The sequence below is a fragment of the Elephantulus edwardii genome, unplaced genomic scaffold, assembly GCF_000299155.1.
Source record: "Elephantulus edwardii isolate Elephantulus edwardi_28Jun2011 unplaced genomic scaffold, EleEdw1.0 scaffold00111, whole genome shotgun sequence".
NCBI classification, from domain to species: domain Eukaryota; kingdom Metazoa; phylum Chordata; class Mammalia; order Macroscelidea; family Macroscelididae; genus Elephantulus; species Elephantulus edwardii.
This window is the reverse complement of record NW_006399861.1, coordinates 9011437-9020414: the sequence shown is the minus strand read 5'-3', so window position 1 is coordinate 9020414 and position 8978 is coordinate 9011437. Positions and strand designations below refer to the sequence as shown.

The window sequence follows — 8978 nt, the reverse complement described above, 5'->3', positions numbered from 1 at the left end:
GTAAGGAAATCAAGCAACCTTAAATATCTCGGCTGTATAGGAGCATATTCTATTGCAGAAGACCTTCCTGTGAAGATCATGGAATCACATATGGGACATTGAACTAATACTTGGACTTTGATATGAATTTCTTTAACAATTTTCTCTGCAGTGCAAGTTATTAAACTAAAGCTACTCTATTTTCCAAATGTGTTGCAACAGAAATCCTTCATAACTTCTAGCATGGTATCTTAATAAAGAATAAAGTTCTCTCTTAAAAAATCTGCTTTAAGTAGATTTTTCCCCTGTTTTTTTAAATTAAGGATCCCAGCAGTGGTATTCGGAAATAATTCTCTTGAATTTGTGCATTTAAATTTTATTGCAGTGATACACATGAATGCCATTGTTGGTACCCTTAAATCTTACTTCTGCTCACCAAGGTTAATCATGATTGTCTATATCTTTTTTATAGTAATCACTTTTGAATTGTGTTTCAGATATGCAGTTTCAGGTGTAATCATCAAAGCTGGTTAGTCAGGCATTCCAGATAGTGGTTCTTTTCAGAACCTTTTTTAAAGGGTTGGTTAACTACCTCAGTAGCAGAGGATTGAACTATACCCTATCTGTACTGTACATAGAAAAATCTTTGTAGATAAAAGCAAGGCTTGTTAAATATGATATGAGGGTAAGATTTTAATATACCAAATGTAACATTCTTAGTTGCCTTTAGTTTCAGAGGCTTGTAAGACTTCCTCATGACCATCATAACAGGCCTTGCTTTTGTCGTATTTTGTGGCTGAAAAAGCAGCCTTGCTTCTTCAGATATTGTAGTTATTTGGATGTATAATAGTTTAGCAAGATGTTACTTTTGTAAGACATCAGATGTTCAAAAAAAGTGCATCCGAACTTGTACTAAATACTGCAGTGTCCCTTTATAAAAAGTCAGACTAAAACTGACAGTTGTACAGCAAAGCCTGACATTTGGATATTTTGACGTTTTTTTCATAAATCATAGAAATTAGTATATGGCTGTAGTTTAGCTTTTTAGGTAAAAGGTATGTTTCATTAGTGCATTTCTTACTGCTGATCACTGCAAAAATGTGAATCAGCTGTCCATTTCTTATGCAAGTCATGATAACTTGTAGAGTACAATCATTTGTGCTATGTTTTTAATTTTCTAAAGCACCTTGATGACAGTGAGTGTTCAGTGGTGAAGCATCCTCTATTGAATCACCCTCAAAATTTTTTTGCCAAGTCCTAAGTTAATAGCTTAAAGTTAAAAGTGAAATTATAGTTTAATTCGGACTTGGTATAAAGAAATCCTTTCTTCCCCTCCTCAAAGGGATACTGCAGTTATATCACATACCCAATAGGCACCATGATGAAGATCAGAGCTTATACTTAATTAAGGTTTTATACACACCAGTTCCCCAGTAAATGCAAATTTAACAAGAAAATTAGACATGTCATATGTTTAAAATGCTCATGGCAAACAATCATTTTGCATTCCTGCAAATAAAATTGTTTTATACTGTAAGCTGGAGGCGAGTGTAACTTATTTTTGTAATAAAGTTTTTATTTTTTTTATGTGTCATTAATATAAATGTGTGTTAGTATAGAAATCTTCTGGTTTAAAAACTTAGAATTGCACACATTTCCATATGTTTACTTGTACTTACATAATTTTAGTATAGTGGTTGCCATTAGGCTATATGTTTCACATTAATTGATTTTTTTTTATGTTCTCTTAATAAATCATTTTAGTATATTGTATGTCAGTTACTGGGATAGCTGGGACATAGAGTGTAATTTAAAATTTGTCAATAAGTATTCATTGGAATATATGTAAATGTGCCTTGCCGGTTACTGAAACTTACTACAAATGAGTATGGGGTCACAAAAATTAGTTCCTGGTGCTTAATGAAACTTTCTGCCACTGAATTTTTATATTACCCCGTGCTTTTTTAAAGTGCATATCTCTCAAATCTTAGTGTAAGTTTGAAGGCTACATGAAACATACACCTTTCAGTCTAACATAACAAGTACAGTAGGTTTATGAACAGTGGGAAAACTGAAATGTAGCCTTCAGAAAAATTCAATCTCAGTGTAATCCTTGGTGCTGGCACTTAATTCCCAGTGCCAAGGAATTAAATGATCCCATCAAAGAGGTCATTGCCATGCCTATTGGCACTTTACTGTCATACCGTTTTTAAGGGACACTGTCAAGGTGTTTAAGTTAATTCTCAGAATTATTTGTTGGGATTTTAGAACTAGTTTGTTTGACTTAATGTAGGACTGCATTGTCAAAGTTGAAATGTTGAACACTTTTGTGAGTTCACAAATGTGTTCGTAAACATTAAAATATTGTGGAGCTGTGGATTTCCAAGACTATTTGGCATTCTTAGTTTGGGGACCTGGGAGAGAAAACATCGGATGATAAAAAAATTGTGAAGAATTGTTGGTTACATTTAAAGAACGTCAATACAAGGAGGGGTGAAGAAATATATACACACTCAAATTACTTGACAGTGTTCATTTGAATAACTTTGAATTCAAGCCATTATAATTGCTTTTAAAATTAAATATCATTTGCACTGTTCTGATAATGGGTGCAGTTTTTGAGCAATATAATCAGAGCTAAATATGCATGTAGTGATTAGTGATGTGAACAATTAACTTCTAAGAAGAAATACTAACTGATATTTTCAAACTTAAATTTCTATAGTAAAATCCATATCAAACTCTTTAATCAGAGATCAAGGAAAACAGGCAATGCATATAAACATACTTTTGAATGTTGTGTGGCCTATAAAGCAATAATGCAATTTATATGGAATGTCATGGGATATGAGAAATGGAAATGAAAAATAACTAATCTTTTAGTAAAAATGTCAACATGTAAAGGGGGAATGTTAACTATTGTAGGTTATTGCTATTTGTGATTTGTTTGGGTTCTTGGCGTTGACAGCTTCAAAGAATGAGCAAATGCCAAATTAAAAAATGTTACATGTATTGTGAAGGCAAGGGTCTTAAATACAAGAATGAAGTCCCTTCCTTGGGGTGAAAAATGTATACATCATTCTGATTGTTTAACTGAGTTACCTAACCAAAACAGACGCAAGATTTTGTTTCTGCAGACTACTTGGCAATCAAAAGTAATCATAAATTTCCTTCATCAGTAATTTTTAGAAAGGTTTTTTTTTTAAAGAAAAGAACTTAAATAATTGACCAAACATACTTTTTTCATGGAATATTTTCAGCCATTTACAAAATAAAATGTTAGAAATGAATGTGGAATTGAGCACAAAATGCTGGGGAGAACACTACATAAAGATTTTTCCCACCAATTTCTGTAAGCCGGACTTAATAAGATATTAACAGTTTCCTCATAATCATCTAGAAAAAGGCAGAAGCGGGCTGATGGGGTGACTTAGGGTATTCAGTTGTGCATATAATATTTGAAAATATTTAATAATAGGATGACAGAATTATACATTGAGGGCCACATTTGAGTGTTTAATCAAAAGTCACTGTTGGTCAGAAACAAAAAGATAACTGTTACAGAGTATAACATGTAGTCTTTAAAAGAAAAGTTAAAAAAACAAAAGGATTTAATGCATTTAGAAATGGAAGCTACCCTTCCTTGGATTCTGTGATTTCTCAGGTTTCTAAAACTTCCAAGAATACCCACCAAGACCATGGTTTTTCCAGTGACGTGTGCTATTTATCTGATCATAGAATTCAGTGGTGGGTATAGAATTAACTAGGGGGAGGGGAAAAGCACTTACGTGACAGTATATAAAAGGGACAGACTAGGATGTTTTAAGGTGTATCAATTTCCTACCACTCATTAGGGTGTGCCACTACGTATCATAAGATGCTAATTATGAGCCAGTGTTTGCAGACATTTTTAATTATGCAAATTTCGTAAGTAGATTTATTGGGATCTGTCAACTTTTTTTAACAAAAGTACTTAAGATAGTACTTGATAAATTTCTTTAGTATCACAGTCTCCTTTTAGTAATAGCTAAAACTGTTCAAGAATAGGAAGATTCATTTGGAAAACATGTTCTTTCTTAGAAAAGGAGATTAGTATTGTAATGCTCTGGGTCAAAGAGGAAGTTTTTAATGCTATTAATAGTAGTCTGATAACCACTTAGAAGTCTGGCATGGAGAAACAAAAGCTTGTACCTGATAAGTATCTTAATGGAAAAATTAGTTGTCTTTTACACTTATTAATCCATAAAATTTTTATATTCATTCTTTTTATCACTGAATACTGTCTGCAGGCTCTTTGATTTGGATTAGATGTTATGAAGTATTGTCTTTTGCCAAAAACCTCAAATTTCCTGTTCTTTCAACGTAGTGGGTTTGTGCTTGTTTGGAGATCAGTTTAAAAACTCTCTGTACTATCTGTACTGCCTCTGATGTTAAGATTTTATGTATAGCATAAGGAAGCTAGCTCTGACTATATTTTCCTAAGAATAAAGACCTATTTTTGTAGCATGTCTTAGGATCTCCAGGAGTCCAGAAATTATTGTGGGCGTCCTCCATTTCATCATTTTTCATTTAACACTTTTTAAAAATAGTTTGAGTTCTTTCACTTTCAGTAACCTATACATTCAAACACCAGTTCCCCAATTTAGAGCACACAATGGGGAGATCTTTTAATAGGACCTCTTCACTAAATGTTAAAAAGTTAACACAATAAATAATATGCCAGTGGTTTCCATGAAATTTAATTAATGGTAATGTGTTTCACTTTTTATTTTCTGCCAGTGTGCTTCCACTATGCAGTGTTCTTCCATGATAGCGCTTTCTCTATAAAGATTTGGAAATGAAGAGTTAATGGTTGCCATGAAGTAAGAGATAGGAACAAACAATATATTCTAGTATTGTACATTTAGATGGAAATGAAAATGAGGCTACATAGGTTTAGCATGTGTTTATTAAGTTAAATTGTTACAAAGAATGAGGAACTTAAACATAAATTGAGGTTTTTTACTTAAAGTCCTAGATTAGCTGTAGGGTTAGGGCTGGACAAGGATAAGTTTGACGACCATTGATTAGTGTAAGAATCCTTTTAGGTCACTCAATCCTATGATTTCCTCTTAAGAATTTCTAAAATATATTTTTATGAGTGTAAACAAGCCTTTCTCGTGCAATTACCAGGACAACATGAAAACAATTTCCATTCCCTGTTTGATCTGCTACAGATGTCAAACTAGGACATAAATTTTTGTTCAAATCTAGCTTCTGAATAAAGGGTTTATTTGTTGATTTGGGGTTTTGGGGTTTTTGTTTTCCTTTGCTTTTTAAAGCGACTTTAGGGTCATGTTTTGGAAACCCATGTCATTAACACGTTAATAGTGTTCTAAAATGTTGATAAGTGATGACATTTAACAGTAGTTAATAAGATTTTACTACAGGCATCATTGAATACAGTTAATTCTTTAACATGGCTTAAAACTAAAAGGGTTATGATGCTGATGAATTGTCATCTTAATTTTAGGCCTTTGATTATTTTGAAGAGTAATTACTGCGACAAAAAGTTGGAATTTGTTTGGAAAAACTTGTAGGATTAATTAAGAAAATGGGTATCTTCTATCATTTACTAACAGTATGTGTTTTCAGGCTAAAGGTCAAAGTTAGTATGAGTGAATTATTTTAACTAACTGAAGATTAGACAGATAAAGTTTACTGATAGTCTAGGCTGATAAAACTAGGGAAAGGTTTTATAGATGACAAATGATAAAAAATTGGGTCTCTTGAAATGATGGAACACCCTATACCCGTAAAGTCAGAACTTTCCACAATTTATGTGATTGATAATATATTTATTTTGAGATGCTCTTAAAAGAATAATGAGATTTGTGTGATCCTGCTTTTAAATAAAATGTAAGCAACTTTTACAATACGAGTAAGAAAATGGCCGGTACTACATTATTTGAACACAAAATTTCTAAAGCTATATCTATTTTACATTGTAAGTAAGGAAACGCTTACATTTCTTTCTAAAGGAGTAAAGTTTTTTAAAGTCAGAATATTCATGTGGCTTCAGTTGAGGCTCAAATTAGACTTGTGAGTCATGAGAATTAGAAAAATTGCCTAACTTCATTATATTTAGTATTTTGAATGTGTGTTGAGAAAAGTAATGAGCAGTATCAGAACATTTATAGAAATTGGCAAATTTCTTCATATGTGTATGCAGCACAAAATGTTACTTTGGCAAAATCTTATTTTTGTTTTTTTTATTTGTTCTTGATACAGTGAAGATTTTCATTAATTTTCAGCATGTATAATTAGAATGAAAGTTGAACATTCACTAAATTTAGTAAGTTACAGTTGGTCTCTTGAAGATCGATTTAGCTGTTAGGGAAAACACAACATAGGAGCACAGAAAGTTGAAATGTATTTACTAAATTACCTTTGTGTTATCCCTTAATAGAGCCTTTGAAAAACCATCTATTTAGATGATTACTTGTCATTCCGTTTTCTTTATATGATAATATTTGGCTCTTGTTTAGAATGGAAGCTCCCTGAGGGCAAGGAAATTGGCACTAATGGTGCCAAGTGGATTTTTAAAAAAATAATCCTAAAACCAGTTTCCATTTTGTATTGGGAAATTGGCATAGGTGTTGAATGCTTACATGTAGAATATTTTTAAACACATAATTTGAAGGTTTTTTAAAAAATTAATAAGCTTAAAAGTTAAAGTAATACCCTGAAAATCCATATTGAAAATTTCAATCTGACATTTTCCTAAAATTTATAAAATTGTTTTGAGGTTATAGAATAATTGGTCTTCCAACCTGTAGAGTGCTTTGTTTTTTTATATTAATTGTAATTATTAAAATCTGTCAAGTTATTACGAACATTATTATTTGAAAATAACAATGTTTCACAAGTCTTTGTCAATGGAGATCAAATCTAGCTTAGCACTTTCCCTTTATGTTCTATTAACTGAGCATCCTGCAGATTCCTTGTTTATACTGTATTTATGACAAAAAGTGATACTTGTTTTTATGTTTCATATTTTACAGAATACTTAAGATTAGCTTATAGAAAATGAGGTCCTCATTCTGTGAAGATTAGTTGATTAAAGTGAAAGGTTTTTTTAAAAATGGCTATTCATATTTGAAGAGTAATCCATTTGATCATATTTTAAGGTAACTGTGAAGTGATAGTTGAATCCATAGGTACTGTTTTGTAATATTTATCACTTGGTAAATGATTTAAATTAGAAATCAAATCACCTGATAACAAAAAAGGCAATTTGTGTTTAAGGTATTGTCTTTCCCTGCAGTATGCAGTCGTACTAGTTTAAATAATGGGTAAAAGTGCTACTTAGATTATATATTTGGTTGATGATACTTAAGAGAGATCAGAGTCAGAATATATTTTAGAAGCAATGGAGATATATATATATATATCCTTTTCAGCCCACGATTATTCCCCACTTAAATAACTTCGCTCTAGTTCTACAATGGTCACTCCACTAAAATGCCTCTTTTAATTGCCACTGTTAACCATTTGCCCAGTTTTAAATAGTTTACCTGCATTGTATTAAATAAAACTTGGGGGAAAATTATCGCTGCCTTTAAACATATCGAGAGCTCTGATGGGTCTAGTGAGTAAGAAGGTGGGCTGCCAACCCAGAGACAGGAGGTTTGAATCCACCACTTGATCTGTAATAGAAAGATGGACTTTTAAAAATCCATCTTCCTCAAACTCACTTTAGTGTCATTGTCAGCTTGATGACAGTGAGAGAGTTTAACCTGAAAGTCTGGTGGGCCTCATGGGGAGTTGCTGCTGCTAACCCAACCTAGATGGGAGACCGGCAGCAGCTTTTGTTACTAGTTAGAATTTTGGAAACCCAATTGAGGTTTAGTCATTGAGTCAAAATCCTCTTAATGGCAGTGAGTTATTTAAGTAAAGGACATTCACCCCCCGCCCCCTTTCTCCCAACTCATGTTAGCAGTACTTAATGCCATTGACAGACTTTTAACAAAGTGTTTAGATCCTGAAATAATTTCACCAAAATTCATTCTTTTCAAAGAGCAAAATTCCAAGACCAAATAGAATTCATTTTCCACCAGTTGCTAAATTTCATACTGTTTGAAAAATATAGACCATGACTTTGATTTTTTTCTTAAGTTTTAGACTGTTAACTTGTTCACAAGGTAAATAAATGACATGCATAATTGAGAATTTTCTTTTTCTTACCAGTTGCATTGTTGGGGCCCGTTTTTTCCCTCCAGTTGCTTATCTTCATGGATTACTTTTTACATTCTTACCTGAAGTATAAATATTTCTGCATACTATGCATTAACACATTTTACCATTGCTAATAATGGTTGAAATAGTGAATTCTGGTAATACTGTTTTGTCTTTGAAAGAGTTCCATTGCATCTTAATAGCCAGTGTTGATTATAAGAGATCTTACTAAAATGCCATTCTGTCGTCTTAGATGACTTTTATCCTTATGGAAAAATTGAGACTTTTCATTTTGTTGCTTAACTGGAACTCAAAGATTCCTTTGTTACTCCATTTGCTTTTCACAGTTTCCTCCTTATTTTCCTCCCATCTTTCACACTTGGGTTGGAGTACCTAGTTTCCCCACTAATAGTTACCATTTTCAAATTTTGTTCTTGTCCTCTTGATCTTTTTTGAGTGCTTGAAATTTAAGGAGTTCTAGTGGCTCTTAATCTTTGCAAATTGTACTGCTAAGGTGACCTCTGGTTCTTTGAATCCACCAGAGAAAGATAGATGGACACTCTTCTTCCATGCAGTTTACAGCCTCTGAAAACTAATTGCTGGAGGGTCAGCTGTGGGTCAGTTCTGACTTGCTGGGTATGAGTTGTTTTTGTAATTTTTTTTTTTTTAAGAGATTTGACAGTTTATAGGATGAGTTAATGGGTTACTTTGCCTATTTCTGTACCTCTGGTTTTTCTCAAATGTTTGCGGATTCTGTTACTTGTGTTTGTGAAATAATGTGG

General features: G+C 32.5%; 1 protein-coding gene across 4 annotated transcripts in view; it reads left to right on the top strand.

Annotated features, from left to right (window-relative positions):
- SYNCRIP (synaptotagmin binding, cytoplasmic RNA interacting protein) overlaps positions 1 to 1565 on the top strand; it is a 26844-nt gene extending 25279 nt beyond the window's left edge. For 2 of the 4 annotated variants that reach the window (XM_006892141.1, XM_006892139.1), the window contains one exon: positions 1 to 250. This exon is cut by the window's left edge and continues 92 nt beyond it. The gene's annotated coding sequence lies outside the window, so the exon portion shown is untranslated. The other 2 variants (XM_006892140.1, XM_006892143.1) reach the window with 2 other exon arrangements.
- Positions 1566 to 8978: the final 7413 nt, after the last annotated feature.